Genomic DNA, 25,880 nt, shown 5'->3' on the forward strand with positions numbered 1-25,880 from the left:
TGCTCTGATTGAAATTTTCTCATTATGTAGTGTTCCTATGTAGACTTGTCTTCCAACATAGATGTGAGCCCAGGGAGAAAATACACTGATCACACAGACTTGAGTATTCTAGTCTTCTCAAAGTTGCCTATCTCACTGAAAATTAATTGACTATGATCAGGGCACCGGGGTGGCTCAGTCAGTTAACCGTCTGACATTTGATCTCAGCTCAGGTCTTGATCTCAGGGTCTTGAGTTCAAGCCCAGTGTGGAGTCACTTAAAAAAAAAAAAGAAAATTAATTGACTGCGATCTGGTTTATACATTGGTCTAATGAGTTTCGTTAGTGTGAGTCTGCCCTAATCTCAGTGCTGACAAAATCAGGTCCCTAAGCTATATGTAAGTCCAAGAGTTGGACTCTAGGTTGTGTTAATTCATCCAGAACTTTCTGAGAAATGTCAGTCTCACCACTTTTTCTTGGAGATAATCCCCAACATTTCCATGGCTATGCAAGTATCTTCCTCAATAATAAGTGCTAGAGGTGAAGGTGCCAGAAACCCTGTAACTAATAATAATTAATAATCATACCTTCCCCCTAATTAAGTATTTTTTAGGTGCCTGGCACTGTTCTTGGTAGGTGTAATGGACTATTTAACAGGTACATCATTCCAACATAACATAAACAACATTAATTTCTGACTTACAGGTGAAGAGAAAGGGGCCCAGAGAGACAGAGTAACTTGACTGAAGTTACTAAGTCAGAAAGTAGTGCTGCCAGTATTTGAACCCTGGACTGTCTGCTTTCCTCTGTGCTTGTGTTTGTCATAGTTGATTATGATCCTGTCTTGAAATCTCCCTTTAGCTTAGAGATCTTCACTGTTACCTAATTATTCCACTAACTATACCAAAAATAAATTGATAACATTTTTCCCAAGTTCTTCATTTCTTTCTGAATTGTCAAATCTCCAGCACTTACAGACACATCTGAGCACCCTGTGGGTAACACATAGGGAACTCCTGCCAAATCCCTCTTCCCGGGAAGTATGGGCATCCATTCTTCCACCATCGTCATGGCTGCTGTGTCGAATTTAAAATATAAAGGGTTTCTTGTGCATTGTCTTCCAGCCAGAAGAAGCAGCCATAGGCTGACACATTCCACATGAGGCCGTGGGCCTCCAGGAAAATGTCTTTCTCTTGGTGTGTTTTTTTTAAAGTATTGATTTAGCTCTTCATTTTCTGACTGAATATAGACCTTTACCAGTTCCAGGTGGCTTAGTAATGTTCAGATAACTAAAATGGACCAGCCTATAAATGAATTGAGTTATTCGGAAGATATAAAAATACTGTGCAATTTTGTTTTATGTAGTGCTATTTTTATGAGAGTTAGAAAACGTTCTGTAGACAGAACAGTGGAAAACAGAAAGGGAGACAGCATTGTGCCACAGGAAGAAACAAGAGAGAGAAACCTGGAAAGAAAGAAGGGAAATTAATAATTGATTATCACTTACTATTGACAGTCACCGTGCTAGATCCACCCTTTATATCATCTTGTTTAATCTCTACAGCCACCCTGGAACATAGATTTATTGCATCCATTTCGTGGATTAGCAAACAGGCTCAGAAAGGTTAAGTAACTTGCTCAAGGGCACACAGCTAGTTCACGCAGAGCTGGGATTTGAGTGCAGTTCTCTCATCACCCTTGGTGTGCCGGGTACGGAAAGGAAGAATAGATCACAAAACTCAAACTGAAGCCTAGCAGAGAACTGAGGAGATCAAAGTGAAACTGACAGGGGACCGGAGAAAAGGATGATCACAGTGACAGAGGAGTTTGTGCTAGCTGTTAGTAAGTGCTGTGGTCTCTGAGTCTGAGTCCTGCCCACTTGGAGCAGGGCAGGAGCAGGTGGCTGGAGTGGGTCCCGATGGGGGTGAGGATGGCTGGAGGGCCTCACCCAGTCAGAGGGGCTGCTGGTTCCAGCACAGCTGAGAGTCTGAGTTAAGGCAAAGAGATGGTTGGGCTGGGCCTGAGACAGGGACCCTGGTCTCTCTAGGATGGTGGGGACACTGGGTTCAAGGGGATGGCTCCCCCTTTTGGAGGAGCACTCTCCTTGTCAAAGTCTTACATCAGTAAATCGAGACTTAATCACCATGGTACCAGTAATGCCCCAGCAACCCATCAAGATCTTTCCTGATGATTTGAGTGAGAAAGCCACAGGAAGGTTTCAATGCATTCAAAAAAACACTTACAAAAAGCACACTGTCTATTGCCAGACATGACTTAAATGATGGGGACCAAATGGTATGCCAAAATACTTTGATTCCTGCTCTTTAGAGCTAGAGTCTGGTGGGGGGAGACAGATACTAATCACATGATCGTATATCAAATTAGTGTAAAATTGAAATTTTAACAAGTACTTATTATGAAAGGTACACAATACTATAAGGTACGGCTTCCCTGAGAAAGAATGCCTGTGCAGTGATGCAGGGAATAAGTAGAGTTAATTACTTGAAGGAAGAGTATTATATTCCAGATAAAGGAATCATTAAGTGCAAAGTTCCCTTGTTTTAAATGGTTCATCCTGGAGGAGGGAGGCTTAGTGCACGATCAGGGCTTTGCACACATTTTACATTCTATCTGGACGTCTCCTTTCCTTACTGGAAACTTCCCTAATGGTCAACAAGTCCACATTTCAGGGTGAACTTCATGCTTCTGTTTTTAAACATAATATACGTTTCATTTATTCATGCATACATGCAAGTACCCATCTATCCTATCAGATCTCCAACCAAGTATCTATTTATCTGTTCGTTCATTACCTATTCATATATCCATTTAATCATCCATCATACCAATTATCAATCCATGTGTCTGTCTACCCATCCACCAGACTACCATCCATCAGTCCATGTATCTATACATCTACACACATTTTATCTCTCCATGTGTTTATATATCCATTTACCTATCATCCACCTACTATTCATCCAGCCATTTACCCACATATCCATCTATTTATTTATCCATTCATGTATCCATTTATTCATTTATCCCTCTGCAACATAATAAGAAATATGTTTCATCTCTAACCCCAGTTCCTGACACAGAGCTCTGAAAACCCTTATAATTTCCTGAGTGATGGGGGTGATAGAATTGTCTTTCACAGAGGTCCCAAATCCCTTGGAATTTGCTGGGTGATAAGATTACCATTTGTTCTAATGATGTGACTCTTGGTGGGCTCCTGAATAGCTTCAGGATGGGGACGTGTCACCGGATAGATCAAGCCATAATTGGATGCTTGAAACTTTTGGCCTCACCTCTCCCCATTTTCTGAGGAGAGGAGAGGGGCTGGAGATTGAGTTAATAATTAATCATGCCTATATGATGAAACTTCCATAAAAATCCCTAAAGCATGAGGTTTATTTTTTTATTTTTATTTTTTTAAAGATTTTGTTTATTTATTTGACAGAGAGAGACGCAACAAGAGAGGGAACACAAGCAGGGGAGTGGGAGAGGGAGAAGCAGGCTTCCCCCTGAGCAGGGAGCCCAGTGTGGGGCTCCATCCCAGGACCCTGAGATCATGACCTGAGCCGAAGGCACACGCTTAACGACTGAGCCACCCAGGCGCCCCAGGGTTTAGACAGGCTCTGGGTTGGTGAATCCATCCATGTACTGGAAGGGTGGACAGCCCAACCACCACAGGGACAGAAGCTTCTGTGCTTGAGAACCTTCCAGAACTTGCCCTGTGTTCCTCTTCATCTGGCTATTCATTTGTATCCTTTACAAACTGGTAAATGTGGGTAAAGCATTTCCCTGAGTTTTATAAGCCATTATAGCAAATTCTCCAACCTGAGGAGGGGCTTGTGGGAAGCTCCAATTTATAGCTAAGTTGGACAGGAGTGTGGGTAGCCTGGGAACCCACTACTTGTGATTGGTATCTGAATTGGGCGGCAGTCTTGTGGGGATAAGCCCTTAACTTGTGGGATCTCGGCTAACTTCAGGTAGTGTCAGAATTGTTTAATGTGAGGAAAAACTGCAGACATTTGGTGTCCGAAGTGTAGTGAGTGGAGAAACAAGTCTTCTTTTACCCTCCTTCCAACCAGCCAACCATTTATTTATGTATCCATTCACCCATTCTTCCACTCATTCATCCATCCATCCATCCGTGTATTCATCCATTTATCATCCATTCATTTAATCATCCAAGTATTCATCCATCTTCCATCCATTTATTTACCCACTGATGTATTCATCCATTTCTATTGCTGCTGTGACCAGTTACCACAATCTTAGTGGCTTAAAACAACACAGACCATCTTATACAGATTGTCTCCAACTTATGATGGTTCAACTTAAGATTTTCCAATTTTCCAATGGTGCAAAAGCAATATGCATTCAGTAGAAACCATACTTTGAATTGTGAATTTTGATCTTTGCCTGGCTAGCCATATGTTATACTACCCTCTCTCATGATGCTGGGTAGCAGCAGTGAGCACAGCTCCCAGTCAGCTGGGTACAACAACCAATACACTTACAACCACTCTGCACCCATACAACCATTCTGTTTTTCACTGTCAGTACAAATTCATAAATTCCATGAGATATTCAACATTTATTATAAAATAGGCTTTGTGTTAGATGGTTTTGCCCAACTATAGGCTAATGTAAGTGTTCTGAGCATGTTTAAGGTAGGAGAGGCGAAGCTAGGATGTTCAGTAGGTTAGGTGTATTAAATGCATTTTTGACCTAGGGTATTTTCAACTTAACGATGGGTTTATCAAGATGTAACCCCGTTCTAAGTTAAGGAAGATCTGTAGTTCTAGAATTCAGAAGTCCAAAATGGGTCTTAAGGGTTAAAATTAAAATGTTGGTAGAGTTGTAGTCCTTTTGGGAGAGTTGGTTTTCTTACCTTTTCCAGCTGCTAGAGCCCACCTGCATTCCTGATCTATTGTCTCCTTCCTCCAAGTTTAAAACCAGCATGTACATGCACCTTCAAATTTTCAAATCTTCAGAGTTTAAAATCACTATCTATGTGCATCTTCAAAGCTCTCTCTGATTGTGTCCCTTCTGCCTTCCTCTTATAAAGATACTTGTGATTACATTGGGTCCATCCAGATAATCCAGGATAATCTTCCTATCTCAAAGTCAGTTGATTAGCTAATTTAATTCCCCTTTGCCATGTAATCTAAGATATTCACAAATTTTTAGGAATTAAGACATAGACATTTTGGGGGCCATTATTCTGCTTACCATACCATTCATCCTTTTATGTTTTAATCCATCCAGTTCATTCATTAGTTCATCTTTGTGTTCATCTACCAATCCATTAATTTGGTCATCCACTCACTCATCTATTTATGTACCTACGTATCTATGTATCTGTCTATCATCTATCAAGCTCCCCATCCATCCATCCAACCATCAAATTGTCCATTTATTTATCCATTCATCCAACCAGTCATTCACTTGCTCAGCACCCATTCATCTGTCATATCAGCAATCCATTCTAATTTCATTATTTCCATTTATCCATTCAACATCCATTCATCTACCAATAATTCATGCATCAATTTATCCACCTATCTAACCATCCATCTAATCATTCATGAGCTACCCTTTTCTACCTTGCCTCTGACCTTTTAATTAACTAAATAGTACCCTTTCAAGACCCCAAACACATGTGCGCACATACACACACACACACACACCAAAATTTGGACCTAATGACCAAAACAGGTCATCCTACCTGGTAATTTATTCTCAACCACCTCTTTTTCTGATCCCAACTCCAAATGACTTGGAGTTCCTGGATCCTAAGACTCTCTCAGTTTTGCCTGTACTAATTTGTACTGGCTGTATGCCAATGGGTCTTCCTGTAATCTTAGTTTATGGAACCCTGCCTGTGTTGACTCTGTGTTGACCCTGATCTGCCCTTCTCCTGGTTATGCCCAGGAGTGAAGAGAATAAGCAAACCTGCAGTATGTGAGTGTGTGCATTGGGAAGGTTCTGGATTAGAGCTGCGTATCTCAATGTTTTTTCTGCTCTACTATCCCTGCTCCCAATAAGGAGGTTTGAATGAAAGTTATACTCGTCACAATCTAGGTTGATTTTTTTCCCCACAGGGAAGTAGGACAAATAATACTGAAAACACTTGGTGCACGAACAATGAATCATGGAACACTTCATCTAGAACTAATGATGTAATGTATGGGGATTAACATAAGAATAAAAAAATAAATAAATAAAACGTTAAAAAAAATACTGAAAACACTTGTAATATGATGGTCAAAAAAGCATTTTGAGGGGCGCCTGGGTGGCTCAGTTGATTGAGTGTCCAACTCTTGATTTCGGCTTAGGTCATGATCTTGGGGTTGTTGGGTTGAGCCCCGTGTCGGGCTCCATGCTCAGTGGGCAGTCTGCTTCTCTCCCTCTCTGCCCTCCCCCTGCTCGTGCTCTCTTTCTCTCTAAAATAAATAAATAAATCTTAAAAAAAATTTTGAAAATATGAAAAAAAGTCACTTAAAAATCTCAGAAATTGCCATTAGATAAGGACAAACTAAATAAATATGGTGCACTTTATTTTTAACAAGTTTTGTTTCCCCCTCAGACTTTTCCCCCGAAGATACTACTAATAAGGTGAGAAAGCACGTATTACTGAAGCATAGTGGCAGTAACTGCCACGTCACCACTCATCCACAAATGCCACCATAGTTTACAGTTGTCAGGCTGGTGATGGTCTCTCACCACTGGCTGAGCCACAGATAAGGTAGACTGTGGGCTCTGTGACATTCCCAGCACTCAGCTAAAATACCACCCCCTGCTGTGTGGCTCAGGAGAGCACTTCAGAATACAAATAGATAGGAGTGACACTATTATAAGAATACCCACTCCCATTTATTTGTTTTCTAAAAGGTATTTCATTAGAGGCAAGACACTTGCCATGTACCTCATCATCGGCCCTGTCAAGACACAACCACTGAAGACAACGACTGAATGACTGCCAGATTCCTATAGAGTTTTAAGGTAAAAAATCCATCATGGGCACAAGTTTAAACTGGAATGAAACTGTTTGAGCAAATCTTGGTAGACCAGCTCCTGTCCCGCAGATACCCTGAATTCGTTGAGCGAGCAGAAGCGCTGGTACGTCTTCATGGAGCTCAAAACTGGCCCTTTGGGGGCACAGTCTACACTTTTTCAAAACCATTCAAGGAAGACTTAATGGAAATTGTGCTGCTATCAGAGCCTTGGCCAAAAGAATATTTCAGAAATGAATGAAGAGGGGCAGTGCTCTAGCAATTCTCTAAGACTGACTGGCAGTCTGGTCTGGGAAGATATCACTTCTTAGCAGTTGGGAGATTCTAGGGCCCTGAATCAAAAGATTTTGAAGGCACTGACATTCCAACACTGGGAGGTCACTGGTTTATGAATAGGAGCTCTGGCCATCACCAAGACATGAGCAAATTATACATGAAGTGTTTATACTTTAACATCTTGTATAAAACACTACTTGAAATCCTCAACAATAATTCTTAGGTTTATGCCAAAGCTCTTTCACATGCTACATCTCATTTGATCCTTACAACAACTCTGAGAAATTGCCTAGACAGGGTATATCCCCATTTTACAGATAATCTAGAAAGTCGATGTCCAGAGATGGCAAACAGTTTTCACGCTGCGAGCCATTCCCAGTTGGAGCTGTTGAGGACAGGAGGGGACAATATAAGAATGCCTACCATGCTTTTCCTCAGCAAAAACATGGAAACTGATTAAATTTAAAAACTGTAGTGCTTTCTTCCTAGAGGGTAAAACAGTGCTGCTTCTTTTATTGTTAATTTGCAGGTGGTCGTCTCTGAGTTGGTCAGTTACGCTGATGGTAGAATTGTGTTCACAAGGACAAGGATTCCACCACACCTTGAGGCTTGGTGAAGAACCTCGGCTTAAGCACGTTTTTACGGCTAAAATTATCTAACTGTCGCTGCAGGAAAGTACACTGCTGAGTGAGAATGAAGGATTTATGGAACTGTTTCAGGGTAGGGTGACTGGTGTTTTAAAAAAAAATCCTGCCCAAGAACATGTGGGGTATGACTTTTTATAAATCATAGTTACTAAAAGTGAGCAGTCATATGTATAAACTCAGATTAAAAAAAAAATAAAAACAGTAGTAGTGTTTAGACATGCGTGAGAGAGCTCTGCAGCACTTTAAGAGTTAAATCAGTCAGATTAAATCATAAGGGATGGAAGCCATATATTACCAGAACTCACTTTAAAAGACAAAAGGTGGCTCAGGTCATGATTTCAGGGCCCTGGGAGCCCCGCATTAGGCTCCCTGCTCAATGGGGAGCCTGCTTCTCCCTCTGCCAACCCCCCCACCCCCGCTTGTGCTCTCTCTCTCTCTCTGTGTCAAATAAATAAATAAAATCTTAAAAAAAAAAATAAACCAAATGATTAAAAAAAAAAAAAAGACAAAAGTTCCCTCAGGTCAAAGGCAAGAAGAACGGAGATTGACTTCAGTCGAATCAGTGGAAGAATTAGTATGTTTCAAAAAAGAGTGAGTCAACAGAAGGGGGAAGGTCTACACAGGACAGGGGGAAATGAGGGCCAGAGGAAAGGATGTAATAATGGAGTAATTAACAATTTGTCGAGCAGTTTTCATGTGCTAAGTAGTTTGAATGAATCATTTAATCCATACAACAACCCTGTTATCGGGATCAAAAAAACTTCACTGGTGGTAAATCTGGGATTTGAACGAGATCTGTTGGCCTCCAAAGCCTGTGTTGGCCTCCAAAGCCCGTGGGCTTAACTAGTCTTACCCCGTTTTGTCCTGGGAAAGGGTGCTTTTGGCAGGCCAGGGCAGTGCCATTGGCTACACGCATTCTTTTATTTCTTCTTTGGAAGTTACCTCCACACACCATGGGTCACTGTTGGGGATCTCCTCAGTGGCAAGCCACAGACACATGATTTTTGAGCTATAAGGGAGAAGAGACTTGACATTGTCCACTCTCCTTTTACAGATGAAATCTGGAACTTCATTTCTGCAAACTGCCACGAACACCTCTCCCCCAGCTCTGGGGAATAAGGTCCTTGACCCAGAAGGGGAATTCCATTTTTGGCAGTGAGATGTGATTCTAAAGGAATGCAGTTGATTTTCTTATGTGACTTGTTATGTTATTCATGGTCTAATCAGAAAACAAAAAACTCTGAGAGGTTAAAACATAAGGACTTTATTTGAGGACAAACAGGCCCAGGACTAGCACACCTATAAACTGCCTTGGAATTGTATGCAAGGGCAGCATTATTGGAAATAAGCACATGGCCTCATAGGATATTACTCTGAAAGACAAAATTCATTGGGGTGAGAAGTCTTGGCACACTTCTGCTTTCCTGACCTTGACTGAGGCAGATCCTTCCAGCATAGGCTCTCATGGCACCATGTGCCACTCCTTTATGGCACTTACCACTGCTGTGATGTTACATTTGTTGGCACGATTATTTGACTAATGCCTGTCACTTCCATAGACTGTACATGCTCCACAAGGGCTGAATTTGTGCTGCATTTTATTCATCATTTTATCCCTGGCACCTAATACAATGCTATGAAAGTCAGAGCTAGGCATTCAGTAAATTTTCTTTCAGTGAATGTCTTCCATTTTAAACATCAATCTCCTTAAGTATCTTCCCAAGAGAAATGAAAACATATGTCCACGCCAAGACTTGTATGTGAATGTTCCTAGTAGTGATATTCATCATGGCCCCAAAGCGGCAACAATCCAAAGGTCCGTAAGCCGGTGAGTGGATAAACAAAAGGTGGCATATCCATACAATGGAATACCATTCAGCAATAAAAAAAGAACAATGCATTCTACAACCTGGATAAACCACAAAGATATTATGTTAAGTGAAATAAGCCAGACACAAAAGACTACATATTATACTATTCCACATGTGTGAAATTTCTAGAAAAGGAAAAATTACAAAGAAGAAAGCAGTTCCATGGTTGCCTGGGCCTGGAGGGTGGGAGTAGGGATTGTCTGTATATGGGAAGAAAGGAACTTTTAGAGGTGATGGAAATGTTCTAAAATTGGATTGTGATGATAGTTGCACAACTGTATAAATTTACTAAAAATCATCAAACTGTACATTTGCAGTGGTGAACTGTATGGCATGTGAATTGTGTCTCAATAAAGCTGTTAATGTTTTAAAAAAATCCAATCTCCTTAGTCATTTTATCCCAACTTATGTTCTATGGAATATTATCTCTGTGGGGCATTGTGCCAGAGACTACTAGTTGAGTCTCTCGACTCTTTAGTAAGAGAACCTCAATTTTTTCTAAAAGATTTTATTTATCTATGATAGAGAGAGCACAAGTGGTGGGGAGGGGCAGAGAGAGAGGGAGAAGCAGGCTCCCCACTCCATCCCAGGACCATGGGATCATGACCTGAGCCGAAGGCAGACGCTTAACCGACTGAGCCACCCAGGCTCCCCAAGAACCTCAATTTTCCTTCCACGGAAATGTGGACTGGTACTCAAGCAGACATCTTGGACCTTGGAAATGAAAGCAAAGATGGTGGAGCAAAAATATTAAAGCTTGGATTCCTGACAATCCCGTACAACTGCTATGCCGTTCTTGAACTGCCTGCTTCCCATATTTCTTTTATGCAGAACAAAAATAAATTTCAATTTTATTATACCTTTTTTTCTGTTATATGTAGCCAAATCGAATCCCAATACCAGTTTTAATAGGTATTAAATGAAAAGAGGGTTCTGTGGTCAAATAATTTTGAGAATTATTAAAATTTAACCAATTTCATTAATGCAAGACCTCTCAGTTTTTAATATGCTAATGAGCAATGGCAACCTCTAAGATGGGCTAGAGTATGCACAACTTCCTAAACCAACTTGACCCCAAAACCTCTTTTTTTTTTAAATCTTTTATTTTTTTTAAATAGGCTCCATGCCCAACATGGGACTCGAACTCAAAACCCCAAGATCAAGAGTTGCATGCTTTACCAGCCAGCTGAGCCAGCCAGGTGTCCCCTGAAACTTATTTTTATCGGATCATCTCATGGGATGAATGATTTAGGGGCAATGGGAAATGTTGCTTTAAAAAATTTACATTTTTGCTTCTTCCTTTCTAATTCATACTTCTAGGCTGACCTATTTTAAACATAAAGTTGATGATATAACATACCTGTTTAAAATCCTTGAACAGGGCGCCTGGGTGGCTCAGTTGGTTAAGCGACTGCCTTCGGCTCAGGTCATGATCCTGGAGTCCCGGGATCGAGTCCCGCATCCGGCTCCCTGCTGAGCAGGGAGTCTGCTTCTCCCTCTGATCCTCCCCCTTCTCACGCTCTTTCTCTCTGTCTCATTCTCTCTCTCAAATAAATAAATAAAATCTTAAAAAAAAATAAAATAAAATCCTTGAACAATTCCTATAGGATAAAGTTCAAACTCCTTTATGTAATGAATAAGACCTTTTGTGATTTGGCCCTTGCCTTCTCTCTAGCCTCATCCTAGCAATCTCCTTTTCACATCACAAACAATTTGCACTGTTGAGAACTGTGCACGTTCTCCCTGGTCTCTTTGACTCTGCATATGCTACACCACTGTGAGTGGAACGCTTTCTACCCGCCACCTTGACTGGTATTCCACCTCTGATCCTTTAAGACCAGGCTGACGTATGAACTCCATTCATGCTTTGAGCAATTCCTACTATGTATCAGGCAACACACTAGCACTTGGGTTCCAAAGCCAAATAAACATAATCCCTGCCCTGGAGGGATATCAGATCAAATGAAGTTAGACAAGTTCTGTATTAGTCAGAGTCTGCTAATGGCCATAACAAACAATCCTCCCATTTCAGTGACTTGGCATTAAGATAGTTCATTTCTCACTCTCGGCACGGTCCATTGCGGGTAAGCACAGGGGTTCTGCTCCATGCAGTCAGTCAGGGACCCTGGCTCATTCCATTGCCACTTTTGGGGGCCTCTAAGTCCTCCACTGGATAGTTTTGCATCTGGCCAGCAGATGAGGAAAGGAGAAGAGTTTGGAGGCTCACATAGGAGGTTTTGGGGGATGCCTAGAAATGAGATATATCTATCACTTCTGTCCAGATGGAAATTATCCAGAATTTAGTCACGTGGGCCTGATTACTGATAAATGTGGTTTTGCTATGAGCCTAGGACGAATATGAAATGGGCTGGTGCAAATAGCCTTTTCTGTGACACAGATATATAAACAAGAACAATAAAGAAGCTCATGGTCTAAAGGAGGAAACAGACAAGTCAACAGAGGCAGGAAGGCAAGAAAGAACATGGTCAGGCAGGATGTAACCTGTATTTATGGAGTTACTATCAGAAAGTTCTAGAACTGCTGGGAGCCCTTCTGTGGCTCCCGTTTAGAGCTCCTAAGAATTGCTCTTCTAGGGCCCTCTGTAAATATGGACATACTATACTGTCCAGAAAGTTGTGCATCATTGCTGTCACCTCTGAAACAGACCTTCAGGGCCTCTTAGTGCCAACTATCTCTTGTCCCAGCAGCTGCTATGGTGTCCGGCTCTGGATGGGCTCCATTTGACTTCACGAGCTGTATCCTGATAAATCTTTGCCTCATGACCCTGCTGTAAGCCTCTTGACATTGAGTTTGGGGACACCACAAAGCCCCACTTGGCACCTGTGCATGAACAACTGAAGTGGATCTTTATCCAATGGGAGGTAAGCTGGTGGATAAATTTCCTTCCTTTTCCTCTCCCATAGGCTATGCTATGCCTCATGTCATGTGGCTTCTCAGAGGATAATCCCTTGAGCTCAAGCCATCAGCACATAGTAGAGGCCAGATGAAGAAGTAGAGGCCAGATACCATCCTGGTATCCGTTCTTCTCACTTTCCTACCTTCCTCCTTTTGCCTCCCACTTCTGCCCTATAGAGTCAAGCTCTGTGTCCTAGAGGCTAAGACACCCCCATGGATGATTACAGCTAAAAGCCACTTAGCGGTCTCAGTTTCCCCTCCAGTGCCTATCTGCAGCTCCCTGGATGCTGGAGAAGTAGTTTTCTTCCCCTTTCTAAAGATTTATTTATTTATTTAAGTAATCTCTATACCCAACATGAGGCTCAAACTCATGCCCCTGAGATCAAAAGTCGCATGCTCTACTGACTGAACCAGCCAGGTACCCCACTGCACAAGTGTTTTAAGGGTCAGATTCCACTAACCCTGTTCAGTTCTGCAGACCTGACTCTATGAAGGTCAAGCCCACTGCCTCTCCTGAGGGTAGCCTCCAGACCTTTCCTTTGCTTCTACCTGTACCATTCATTTGTGGATCAGTTGTGTACTCCTATTGATTTCTTGTTTGGTAACATAACATCTGTATCTCTGTTTGACTTCTTATGTGCTACAGACTTTTCTCAAGTTTAAGAACAGGAATTACTGTCTGAAGAGTTTGTCTCCTTCCCGCTCCCGCACCTCTCATTGCTGTCTTTTGCTTCTGTGCCTTGGCATATGTATGTTGCTCCCTCTGTCTGGAGCTCCATTCTTCCCCACCTCATTTATGTTTTTCAAATGTTGTGAGTGAGGGACATGATTTTGTAAAGGGAGGGCCACTTGACTCCCATGTAGGACTCACCAAGTCCGTCTCTGATATAAATCTGTGCCCAGCCCCTTTTCAGAAACTAAAGTGCAGAGACCTGAGCCTCATCAGCCCTCTTGAGAGTTTTAGACCCTTGATCCTGTGTTGGACTGAAGGGGTTGTGGCCACCAGTTGCCTGGTCCTGCCTCAGCCTCTGCAGCAGCTGGTTAAGGAGGGCAAGCATGCTGTCCGTTTGAGACAAAGGGAACAAGCATCTCTCTCCATACTCACGCACCAACAGCTTGGCAGGATTGGAGATCCTCAGGACCAATGTGTAAATTTCCATCTTGATCCCAACTAGATTATGAGCTTCCTGAGGACAGGGATATTGTCTGCCTTTCTGTCTAGAACAATATCTGGAACACAGTTGGTGCTTAATAAATATATTTTCAAGAAAGGAAGAAAGAAGAGGAAGCTCTTCTGACCATGAGGCATCTTGGCCAGCCTTGAGGCAAATGAGAGAAGTGTACACAAGTAAGGTAGACAGGGCCTTTCTCTGTATTTTCAAACTGGAGAAATCTCTGGTGTCTCTGGTGTCTGCCAAGAAGTCAAGAAGTGGTCCTCAGAAAGGAGATAGGGTCGCAGGATGAAAACCACAGGAACACTGGGGTTTCAAAGAAACTAAAAATATCCTCTCTCTGGGGGTACAGTAAGGCTTGGCTACATTATTACAGCTATTCCTGACAAAGTCAAGCCATGTTCATCTTAAATGTATCCAACAAACTGCTCTTGGAATCAGCAGGACTCAGATAATTCCTACTTTGAGGTAAAATGAGCCTCTACAGTCAGAATCTGCCATTTTTTTTTTTAGTGGGTGCTAAAGAAACACCCACAATAGGGGCAAGCAGGGAGGGAGGGGGACAGGTGACTATCACCACCTGGGGAGGAGGCCAGTAACAGGATGACATAGCTTACTGGGCCAGGCAGGTGGATAACTCTCCCTCTCTTGCTCCATATATTTTCTTTATAGCATTTTTCACTACCTGCCCCTTGTATTTATTTATTGTCTTTCTTTCCCCTTAGCATGCCTATTCCACGAGAGCCAGGCCTTTGTCCTATTGACTGCTGTATCCCCTCTCTTACATCAGTGCCTGACATTTAGTGGATATTCAAAAATTAGCTGCTAACGAACGAATTAAAGAATATTAAACAATTAGTTGAATCTCACCATATGCTGGGCCCTGTCCTTGAGGATGCTACAAGGATGGTGGGGGAGATAGGCCTGAACATAAATACACCATAGCTCGACACCTGATTTTTCCGAGGTATATCAAGGCGCCGCAGGATCCCCGGGGTTGAAAACTCCTGGGGAATACGGGGGCATTGGGAAGAAGCCCGTCGCGTGTCAAGAGTGCCAGGGAGCCCGGCGGAGCGGCAGGAGATGCGGCTGGAGACACAGAATGAAGCTCCTTGGCTCTTTGCTTGGCTTCTCGGCATCTTTTCCTGACCTGCGGGACCCTTGCCTCTCCTCGCTTCTGTCTGCGGGACCTTGGCCCAAGCAGCATCTCTCTCTGTCGCGGGACCCCAGCCACATCCTCTCGCACCCCGGGAGACGCCAGCCCCGGGTCTTCCAGCTCGTTAGCCTGCTACCTGCGAGACCTCCACCTGCGGGCTGAACCCCCCTCCACGCCCGCGCGCACTCCAGGTCCCCGCCCCCTGCCTGCGGTCTGCGGCGTGCAGGACCCCGCCCCGCCCCCTCGGCCCCCAGGACCCCGGCCCCGCCCCGCCCCCCTGGCCCCGCCGCTCTGTCCCGGGGGGCGGGGCCGCGCGCATCGGCGTCTCCAAGGCGGGGGGCGCGAGGCAGGGGGCGGGGCGGCACCGGCACCGGCCAATCAGCGCCGCGATCACATCCATGCAAATACGAGCACAATGGAGCGAGCCCATCACTCGCCCCTGCAAGCAAGCTTGAAATGGGCTTCCGCCTGAGCGGCAGCCAGGATGACCAATCACTCTGTGTTTTGGGCTGGCGAAGCCCAATGGCGTTGCAGGGAAGGTGGGCCCGAGCTGGGTTAGGGTGTCCTTGCAGGGTGTCTGAGCTAAACTTCACCAAATAATAGCTGTTTGTATTTTGGCTGCTGCAGGAGCCATTTTAGGTAAGTTCTTCTCTTAACTTTTTATTTTCCTCCCCGGCCTCCGCTGGCCGGCCTTGTCCGCGGGTCCCTGGCCCCGCCCCGCCGGCCGGGCTGGGGTGCCCCTATGAATGGAGCCGGGATGAGGGGCTGCGGCGGCGCCGAGGCCCGGCCGGGGTCCGAGCGGGGCAGGCGGCGGGCGGCCTGGCGGAGGGCAGGCGGCGGCCTGAGGCCTGAGGAGAAGAGCCGGCCTCCGCCGCCCCCCGCTCCCGCTCAGGCCGCGCTCGGGCCGGGCGGCCGTCCTTGGGAGTGCGCCGCTGCGGGCCGTGCGGAGGGGCGGGGGTCCGGGCAGCCCCCGGCCCCTGGCCTGGCGGGCAGGGGCGGGGCGTGCGGAGGCCCCCCCCCCCCGGGGCGGGCCGTAGAGGGACCCCCGGGCGGGCCGGGCCGCGCAGCGCGCGCGGCGGGGGTGACCGCTATTCCGCCGCCGCCCCCGCAGAGAAGTTGCTCTATTGGCGTCCTGCGTCTGTTTGCAGGGGTGGAGGAGGGTGGGCTGGTGCCAGGCTGCTGCTCCGGGAGGGGGCGGGGGCCCCGGCGCGTCCTCGGAGCACGCTCCCCCTCCGCCCCCTTCTTACGCACTAGCGCGCACTCGCCCCGAAAATTGGAACCCTGGAGGTGTCCAGCAGCCCCGCAGCCAAGTTTTGTGCATTATTAGATTGCATGCTTGCGCTTAAAAAAAAAAAAAAAAAGTAATCTGTCCCCTTTAGGGTATTTATTTTCTTCACTGTTGAGAGGTAACGGGAGTCTTTTGCTCCCAAATTTCCAGGGACATGCTTGTCAGATGTGCAGAGGGTTGGCAGCTACTTGGTTTTTAAAAAGACGCTATTAGGAAATCCCCTCACTAGTGAGATAATTGAAATTTGAGTTTGCAGCTTCAGTTTTATTTGATCCAATTAAAAATACATAAGCAGGCACTTATATTTGTGTACATAAAGTATTCTTAGTTCCAGTTATGACTGATGTGACTGTGGTTTCGGTAGTGTGGGATCTAATAAGGCAATATAATTCAATTTTCAACTTGTAGGCCCGTGTTCTCCAAATTAGGGTTTATGGACCATTAGTAATCTGGCCAAGGTTTCTAGTGAATCCTTGACATCTCCAGGCATCTCTGGAACTGTTGTATGTGCCTTACTCCCCACCCCTTCGAAACTGCTCATTTCTGGTGTAACAGATCCACGAACTGAGAAGATACACATTTTAAAATTTTTTATAATTTTCAGAATGTCTGCAGTATTGCCTGAGATTCAATTATTGTTTCTCAAATGGCATATTGGAATACAATCCCGTTAGGCCCTCCGTTTTGACATACTTTATGGGGATATGCTTGTGGTACTTAGAAAAGCCCTGGTAGAGACCACAGTACTGTGCTCCCCAGGCTAATTGTGAGCAGCCTTTCTTACTGGAGATCCGTAGTCACTGACTGTGCACTCACTCTACAGTAGTTTGTTGATAAACTAAATTGGTAGATCATGTTGGCAACCTCAGGGAGAGAGTTTTTGTGAACTTTGTGGCACTCTGGCAGGACAAAGAAGGTTTGAGATCTGTGTATGAAAAACTGATTAGGCACGAATCTTCAAGTACCATGCTTTATGCCAGCCAGAACAGGTGGTTTCATATAAGCAATGCGTGACTGTAACGGAAGGCCTGGGAAAATGGGGAGTGGTAAATGATTAATTTTGGACATCTTTCTGTCCCAGGGCAGATCTCTTAGATGAATTGTGATGGATTAAACTTTTTTCTTCATTCATAGATTACTATTAAGAGCTAACCTTTACCACTTTTTTTTTTCCTTTTTGCTAACTTTGGAATCTCCTTTATAGTAACCAGAATATGATACTGTTTTTGCTGTAGTCTGGCCATGGGCAAAATAAATCTAGATCTGTTGTGAAATTATTTGTGTCTCCTAGTGCTATTACAGTAGGCCTGGAGTCACATCTTTTATACTGCGGTTATTTCTTTGCTATTTATTTATTTATTTATTTAAGATTTTATTTATTTATTTGGCAGAGAGAGACAAAACGAGAGAGGGAACACAAGCAGGAGGAGTGGGAGAGGGAGAACCAGGCTTCCCGCTGAGCAGGAAGCCTGATGTGGGGCTCGATCCCAGGACCCTGGGAGCAGGACCTGAGCAGAAGGCAGTCGCTTAACTACTGAGCCACCCAGGCACCCGTCTTTGCTTTTTTTTTTTTTGACATTTAGCTTTTCTGTTGTTACAGCATGCAGTCGTTCAATGTGATCACTTTTACCACAACTTTTTAATATTCTCTATCCTTATAATTATTTTTATAATTTATTGATATAGTTGGAAGTTCTCTGAACTAATCAGTGTATTCATGCCAACCACAAAGAAGTTGAAAGACCAGTTTGGAGTGAAATGGGAGAGCCACAAATTACACTGCTGTATTTCTGGGTGACCCTGTGGCAGTTAGTTTTTTATATTTACTGTTTTACTCTTCTTATAACTATTTCAAATACCGAAGAAGATCTCAAGCAGAATCATCTCTCTTTAGGGACCAAATCTCATTTGTGATTTTTGCCATTATGTTACAGAAAACTTACCAGAAACAGCAGACGTTTGGGCCACTGTGTCATAGAGATCTCTCTGATTTATAGAAGTTTCAAACAAGTTTTTCGGTTTTCTTGGAAGCATGGCTTTGCCCCAAGCAGAGATTGTGGTTATGTCTTCCTGTGTTAAACCATGAGGAAAAAGGGTTCCACACTCTCAGGCTTGATTCTCACTGTAGAGGCCTACGTTTTTCAGTTTTCATGGAAAGACTTTGTATTGGTAATGGCCAAATGGAGTCAAACTTGTTCTGAATCCTTCTGAACAGGTTAGAGGATTCAAGGATTCTGCCTGCAAAAATATTTTCGGTATGTAACAATGACTGCATGTAAATCAACTGAGGAGACTATGTTTTCACTCCCTTCCATCCCCTTTGTCTCCCCGCCCCCCCAGTATAGCAAGGTTAGAAATAGTTTTGTGGGTTTTTTTAAGATTTTATTTATTTATTTGAGAGAGAGGGAGAGAGCACAGAGGGAGAGTGAGAGGAAGAAGCAGACTCCCCACTGATCAGGAAGCCCGATGCGGGGCTCCATCCCAGGACCCTGAGATCATGACCTGAGCCGAAGGCAGACGCTTAACTGACTAAGCCATGCAGGTGCCCTGAAATAGTATTATTTTTAATAAATATTTGGTGGTTTACTTTATATTTCCATTCCTCAATCAAAGCTTTAGTTTAATTCAGGTGAAAAGCTGCAGTGAATTCCGTGGGACTGCCTGCATTCTCCTGTACCAGGTTATTATATTGAAAACTCTTTGAAATACATAAAATAATAGCTCGGGCTTAGATATCTGTTTCCTAGAGAACAGGTTTGGGTTTTTTTTCCCCCCAATAGAATGTGACATACTTGTGAGACAAGCAAAAAGAACTAGCATTGAAATACCTGGTGTGTGTCCAGCACTCAGGCAGGCATTGGGGCTGCAGAGATGAAAAAATGTCTCCCATTTTCATGGTCACTCCATGAGGCTGGACTGAAGCTGAGAGAGGTGAGGTAGCTTATTTAAGTCCATAAAGCTAGTAAATGTTGGAGTCAGAATTTGAACCCAGATCATCTGGATTCAAAGCACATATTCTTTTCACCGACTACCCTCTAAAGATTTCTTTAAAAGCTGGAGTGTGCTGTCATGTTTTAGTGGTATGGGGCTAAGTTAACTGACCTAAGTTGTTCTACACACTCATCTATTTTTCCTTCTTCATTTCAAGAATTTGTCACTGAAGAGGCAAATTAGAATACAGTGAGGGTACCCTTAACCCCTCCCCGCCCTTGTCTCCACAGTGTAGGAGAGGTCCTTGTAGGGCACTTAAGAGTTCAGCCTAGCCTGGTACTAACAGCCATGAAGTGCAGCGGGAGAATGCAGTCACTTTTTCCTTGCCAAAATGTTCTTTTCTTTAGTTCATTTTGTGGAGGCGTTGATACCCTCTTGAGAAATTCTGTTACTTCCATAAAAGTCCTGAAGGTAGTAAAATGGAGTTATTTTAAAATATCCATCCCTGTTCCCATTTCTGAACTAAATTATTTGCATAAAATCCAGAGAAAAATGTTTTCTTTTTGCTTGTAGTACCTGTATTCTTTGGTTTTTATAGTGTGTAATAGTGATTCTTTACATCCTCCCATACTTACTCTTTTTGTTGTTTGCCATCATTGAGACCTTTAGAATCTTTGATAATGTATATGACATTAATAGTTCCTATTCTGAGAAATCATTTTTTTAAGTCGATGAACCTTTTTTCTTTATAGTCATAAGGGAGGACTTAAAATTTTTAGCAAGGGAGAAAACCTGATATTTCAATAGATTCTATAGTGCTTTTATCCACTAGCTGTTTCAGAAGACTTAACCTACTAAGACAGTATTTGAAAATTTTGGGAAAACTGGGAAGTAGAATTTTTTTTTTTTTTAAAGATTTTTATTTATTTATTTGACAGAGAGAGACACAGTGAGAGAGGGAACACAAGCAGGGGGAGTGGGAGAGGGAGAAGCAGGCCTCCTGTCGAGCAGGGAGCCCGATGTGGGGCTCGATCCCAGGATCCTGGGATCATGACCTGAGCCGAAGGCAGACGCTTAACGACTGAGCCACCCAGGTGCCCCAAGTTGATGAACCTTTTTTCTTTATAGTCATAATGGAGGACTTAAAATTTTTAGCAAGGGAGAAAACCTGATATTTCAATAGATTCTGTGGTGCTTTTATCCACTAGCTGTTTCAGAAGACTTAACCTACTAAGACAGTATTTGAAAATTTTGGGAAAACTGGGAAGTAGAATTTTAAGATAACTTCAGGACACAAATCAAAATGTAAGTTGGGTTTGAATTTTCTAAAAAAGTAAAGGGAGATTTCTATTTTTCTACTCCTTTATTAAAGATTCTTGAAGGGACTATCACTGATCTAATTTTATGGATCAAATATATTATTTTATCAGTAAATTTTAAATATATTTTGAAATCTCTTCTACATTATGTGACCAAAGTATTTTATTTTTGGAATCTCTATACTTTTTTTTTTGAAAGATTTATTAGAGAGCGCGCATGCACGTGGGGTGAGGGGTTTGGGCACAAGAGGGAGAGAATCCCAAGCAGACTCCCTGCTGAGCAGGGAGCCCAACGCAGCTCCATCTCACAACCCTGAATCATACCCTGAGCCAAAATCAAGAGTCAGTCGCTCAGTCAGCTGAGCCACTCAGGCACCCCTGGAATCTCTATACTTTTAATTTTTTTAAATTTAATTATTTGTTTAAAAAAGATTTTATTTGTTTATTTGATACACAAGCTGGGTGAGCGGGAGAGGGAGACGCAGGCTTTCCGCTGAGCAGGGATCCCGACAAGGGCTTGATCCCGGGATCCTGGGATCATGACCTGAGCCTAAGGCAGATGCTTAACTGACTGAGCCACCTAGGCGCCCCTCTGTACTTTTTAATTGTAAGATTGTCTTTATATAGAAGGTCAGGCTTCAGGTTAAAAGAAGGTCTAACTGCTGTGGTAACCTTGGCCTTTAGTTCCTACCTGTTTAGGTTGAGGCTTTTTGTCCTGGGATTCATGGACCCCTAGGTGTGCTCTGGTCTGTGAACTCCCCAAAATAGTATACAAAATTTTGTTTGTGCACGTTTATGGAAAGTGAATCCATTCTTTTTATGATTCTCAAAGGGATCTGTGACTCCCACCCTCCTTTCCTCTACCCCCCATGTCTTCCCATCCCCCCTTCTCCTCCCCACCATCTCTTCCCACCCACACGCAAAAACAGTATTAAAGATCATTGATTTAGGTCATTTCAAAAACATTTGTATGAGCAAAATCTTTTCCTGGAGGCTGACTTTGTTGGGCTTTTTTTGCCCTTTAGGAGGTACTGTGGTCTCAGTCTGGATCAGTTAGTTGGCCTGGGCATGGTGAAGTACTTCCGCATCACTCGGGGCAGCATCCAGGCAAAGGGTTATCCCCAGAATTCTTCCCTGCCTTATGTTTATACTTGGGAAGCTGTTCCATACCCTTGCTCATGCACACTGATAAAAGAGTAAGGGTTGGAGCAGGAACCATGAGGGCAATTGCAAAACAGTCTTAGAGGGTCCTGGGCCTCTCTGCCTCAACCATCTGCCTCTGCAGATGGGACTGGAGGGGTGGCCATGGCAAAAGCTCCTGACATTTTCTTGCTTTGAATACTTCTTACTCATTCTGTTACAGCTTCATTCAATATGTTAGGAGGAAAAAGGTTTTTTTCCTAACATTGTAAGAGGAACAATTAAAAAATCCCTCCATTTTTATATTCCCCAGACTTTGTATGTGATACCTTGCAACTTTTCTGTTAATGTTAATTTCAGGTTGAATTTTTTTCTTAATGTCTGGTTGAGCATGTGAGCTTATTTTACAGATAACATGCATATATGTCAAGTTCTGTTAAACCAGATGTTACCATAGGAAAAAGAGAATCAAATGTTAAAATTCTCAGAGCCTTGTTTTATAATTTGCTTAAGTAAAAGTCAAGCAAATTGGTAAAACAAAATTCTAGAGTGACAAGAAAATTCTAAAAGTAGTCTCTAGGAAGTGGCCAGACTTGAGAAATCCTGGAAATTTTCTCATAAAAGTTCATTTGTTGAGCCAGACCAGAAGTTGAATAGAAGAAAAATCCATTTCTTTGGTTTGATATGTAGCTGGAGGAAAACACCTTAAGCTTGAGGCAGTTTGGTGAAGGGCATTGACTCCTATGAAGGGATCTGTTTGGTTGTTCCTTCCCGTAAGTGTACGTGAGCAAAGAAGTGTGCTTGGACTGTTCACTTTGGGTTCAAGGAAGCCATCAGTATTCTAAGAAATTCTTTGAAAGATTATGTCCAGTAGCTAGCGCAAATCATAGATTTTATTTACTGAAAGAAATTTTATATAATTTAACACAAAGACGTTATTCATGTTCATTTGTATATTCTGGCATGACAACTCTTAGGAAGTTAGCGGTCTAAATTCAACTGTAGGTTAGCCTGAAGAATTCAAGGCACCATCCTTGTTGACCATGTGGCAGAGTGAGAGATAATTGTTAAAATGTGAAATAAGCTCTCCTAGATCAAGGCTACTCAGTATCCAGATCTGTGCAGGTCTGTGGACTGTATGTTACCTGTCTGTGATGAGGTAAGTATAGAACTTGAAACATGTAGATGTTTTTACAGCATTTTTTAAAAAATTGATTTGCCTGTTGAGTCTAATAATAAAAAATATGAGTTTATAGTATAGTGTTTGTTTTTTTTCTGGTAATTCATTTTTCCTGGTAATTCATTTTTCAGGTATTTTATAAAAGTATTAGTCCACGATGGATTGAGAAATAACAAAAAGTAGTGTTTTTGTTTTGTTTTTTTAAGATTTTATTTTTAAGTAATCTCTGCACCCAATGTGGGGCTCAAACCTACAACCCCGAGATCAAGAGTCGCACACTTGGGGCTCCTGGGTGGCTCAGTTGGTTAAGCCTCTGCCTTCTGCTCTGTTCATGGTCCTGGAGTCCCAAGATCGAGTCCCTCATCGGCCTCCCTGCTCAGCGGGGAGTCTCCTTCTCCCTCTCCCTCTGCCTCCCCCCACCACCCCCATTCATGTTCTCTCTCTTGCTCACTCACACTCTCTCTCAAATAAATAAATAAATAAAATCTAAAAAAAAAAAAGAGTCACATGCTTTGCTGACTGAGCCAGCCAGGAACCCCCAAAAAGTAGTTCTCAACCGTAGGCAGCACTACTTAAGGTGATAGGTAACATCACTATTATCTTGCAGCTTGTTTAGAAATGAACGTTTTGGGGCCCCATTCCAGACCGACTGAAATAAATGACCTGGGGTGGGGACCCAGTAATCTTTGTTTAGCAAGCTATAATGATGATTTTTGTGCACATTTAAATTTAAGAAACATTGTCAGCACTGTCCAGTAGAAGTTTGTGCTATGATGAAAAATATCTTATATATGTGCAGGACCTACTAGTCATACATGTGGCTTTTGAGCCCTTAAAAGGTAGCTGGTATGACTGAGGAACAGAATTTTAAATTTTATTTAATATTAGTTAATTTAAATTTAGTCACATAGTGGCACTGGCATTTGACACCACAAGTCTAGATCCTTTAGGGTCCCCCTTTTAGGGTGGGGGCAACAAAAGTGGCTTTTTTCCCTCCCTCATTTAGAAAATACAGGATAGGACAAGACTATCCTGTAGCTTTAAATGAGACTGAGCAAATCATAGAATAAAAGTTGGCACTTACTTGCCCATTTATATTTACCTCTTTTTATCTAAAAGTTGATTTGATGTTAAGAAAATAGTGGGGTCAGAAAATAAATTTAGATCTGTGTCACAAAAGGTTTTGCAAGCAGCAAGGTAGCTGTTTTAGGGAGCCCTTGTGACCCTTCGTGGCTGTGACTAACGTGCATGATGTCTTGCAGTATGACTTCTGAAGCTTTTGTCTTTTCCTATAAAGACTGAAGCTTTTAAGTGCAATACTGCAGTTTTCTAGTTCTCAATAGAAAGCACTGATCATTGGGAGTTCTCATTACTTTAGACTGGTTAATGGAGATTTTTCCTAGGTAACATATTGTTGGTTTATCACCTTACTTAGAGGATGGTTTTTCATTCTATAAAGGTAATCTTTGTTTTCAATAATATTCACGAAGGCTCCCTTGAAAAATTGAACCTTGTCTTCTGTCCCCTTCCAATATTTAAAAATTGATTTGTTAAAAGGATTTCTTTTATTCATTCAGGGTTGTATATGCTTCCCTGCCTCCATCCCCATCTACTCGTACTTCATATTTAAACCCCTAAAAATCAAGGATAGCATTGACTCTAATATATTGATCAGTATCCACTGCAGGATTGGAGATTATTTTGTGATTGACAGGTAGAAAGAAACATAGCTAAAAACAAACTGAGGGTTCTAGAGGGGAGGGGGGTGGGAGGATGGGTTAGCCTGGTGATGGGTATTAAAGAGGGCACGTTCTGCATGGAGCACTGGGTGTTACGCACAAGCAATGAATCATGGAACACTACATCAAAAACTAATGATGTAATGTATGGTGATTAGCATAACAATAAAAATGGGAAAAAAGTAAATAAAGATGCATATGTAGAATCGTGGCTTTTTAAAGTGCTGTCCAGACACAGAGTCTTTTCTAATTGTACCGTAATTTTATTAAATATATTTGCCAGGTTTTAGGTTTTCAGGCAGGAGATTGTTAGTCATATAGGCAGTGACTCTTGAAGCATGAGAGACAGTAGGGGTGTCCCATGTTGTTTATACACTCATAGTAGGTTCCTTAAAGATCATGGGTAGGGCTGCAGGAATAGCACAATTTTTAATGTAGCAGTGTCTGTTGGCTTTGTTTATGGCATGAATTAATGTATTGTCTTCCATTGGTTTTTTTTTTTTTAAAGATTATTTATTTATTTATTTGAGACAGAGAGAATGAGATACAGAGAGCATGAGAGGGAGGAGGGTCAGAGGGAGAAGCAGACTCCCTGCCGAGCAGGGAGCCCGATGTGGGACTCGATCCTGGGACTCCAGGATCATGACCTGAGCCGAAGGCAGTCGCTTAACCAACTGAGCCACCCAGGCGCCCTTCCATTGGTTTTCATTAAAAACCAGCACCATTTCCCATTTTGCTGTAGGGACGGTCTTATGTTCTCAGAGTGAGTGAAGATGTCCTGGCAGGGGCCTCTGTTTAGCTGAAAATGACACAAGTATCACTGATCTGGGGGCCTAACATTTTGCAACATGCTGCTTTGGGCTCTTTTGTTTGACTTTGTTCAAAGAGTTTCAAGTTCTTGATCTCTAGGTATACATTTGGATTACTGCTTTGGAGTCTTCTTTATCTTTTTAGAGAGATAGTGCACATGAGTGGGGGCGGGGAGAGTGTGGGGAAGAGGAGCCCAGGCAGGGGGTGAGAGAGAATCTCAAGATCTCAAGCAGGCTCCACCCCAGTGCAAAGCCGGACATGGGACTCAATCTCACGACCCTGAGATCATGACCTGAGTCGAAATCAAGAGTTGGACACTTAACCGACTGAGCCACCCAGGCGCCCCAGCTTTGGAGTCTTAAGGAATTGAAAAACCTAGTCTGTTGGTACTGAGATCTGATAGTTAACAGATCCCAAGTTTAAAATGTT

General features: G+C 42.9%; 1 protein-coding gene and 1 long non-coding RNA gene across 3 annotated transcripts in view; both read left to right on the plus strand.

The window, feature by feature from the left end:
• Positions 1–8,358, plus strand: part of LOC115944268 (uncharacterized) — a 45,427-nt gene extending 37,069 nt beyond the window's left edge. Inside the window, exons 5-6 of the long non-coding RNA XR_004078833.2 lie at positions 6,885–6,995; positions 7,812–8,358. This is a non-coding gene — a long non-coding RNA (uncharacterized LOC115944268). The remainder of the gene's footprint in view (positions 1–6,884; positions 6,996–7,811) is intronic.
• A 7,200-nt stretch (positions 8,359–15,558) lies between these two features.
• The window catches only part of CHD6 (chromodomain helicase DNA binding protein 6), a 196,162-nt gene continuing 185,840 nt past the window's right edge, over positions 15,559–25,880 (plus strand). Inside the window, exon 1 of one of the 2 annotated variants that reach the window (XM_081832767.1) lies at positions 15,559–15,683. The gene's annotated coding sequence lies outside the window, so the exon portion shown is untranslated. The remainder of the gene's footprint in view (positions 15,684–25,880) is intronic. The other variant, XM_081832770.1, reaches the window with a different exon arrangement.

The sequence above is a fragment of the Leptonychotes weddellii genome, chromosome 10, assembly GCF_054177405.1.
Source record: "Leptonychotes weddellii isolate Sample4059 chromosome 10, ASM5417740v2, whole genome shotgun sequence".
Classification (NCBI taxonomy): domain Eukaryota; kingdom Metazoa; phylum Chordata; class Mammalia; order Carnivora; family Phocidae; genus Leptonychotes; species Leptonychotes weddellii.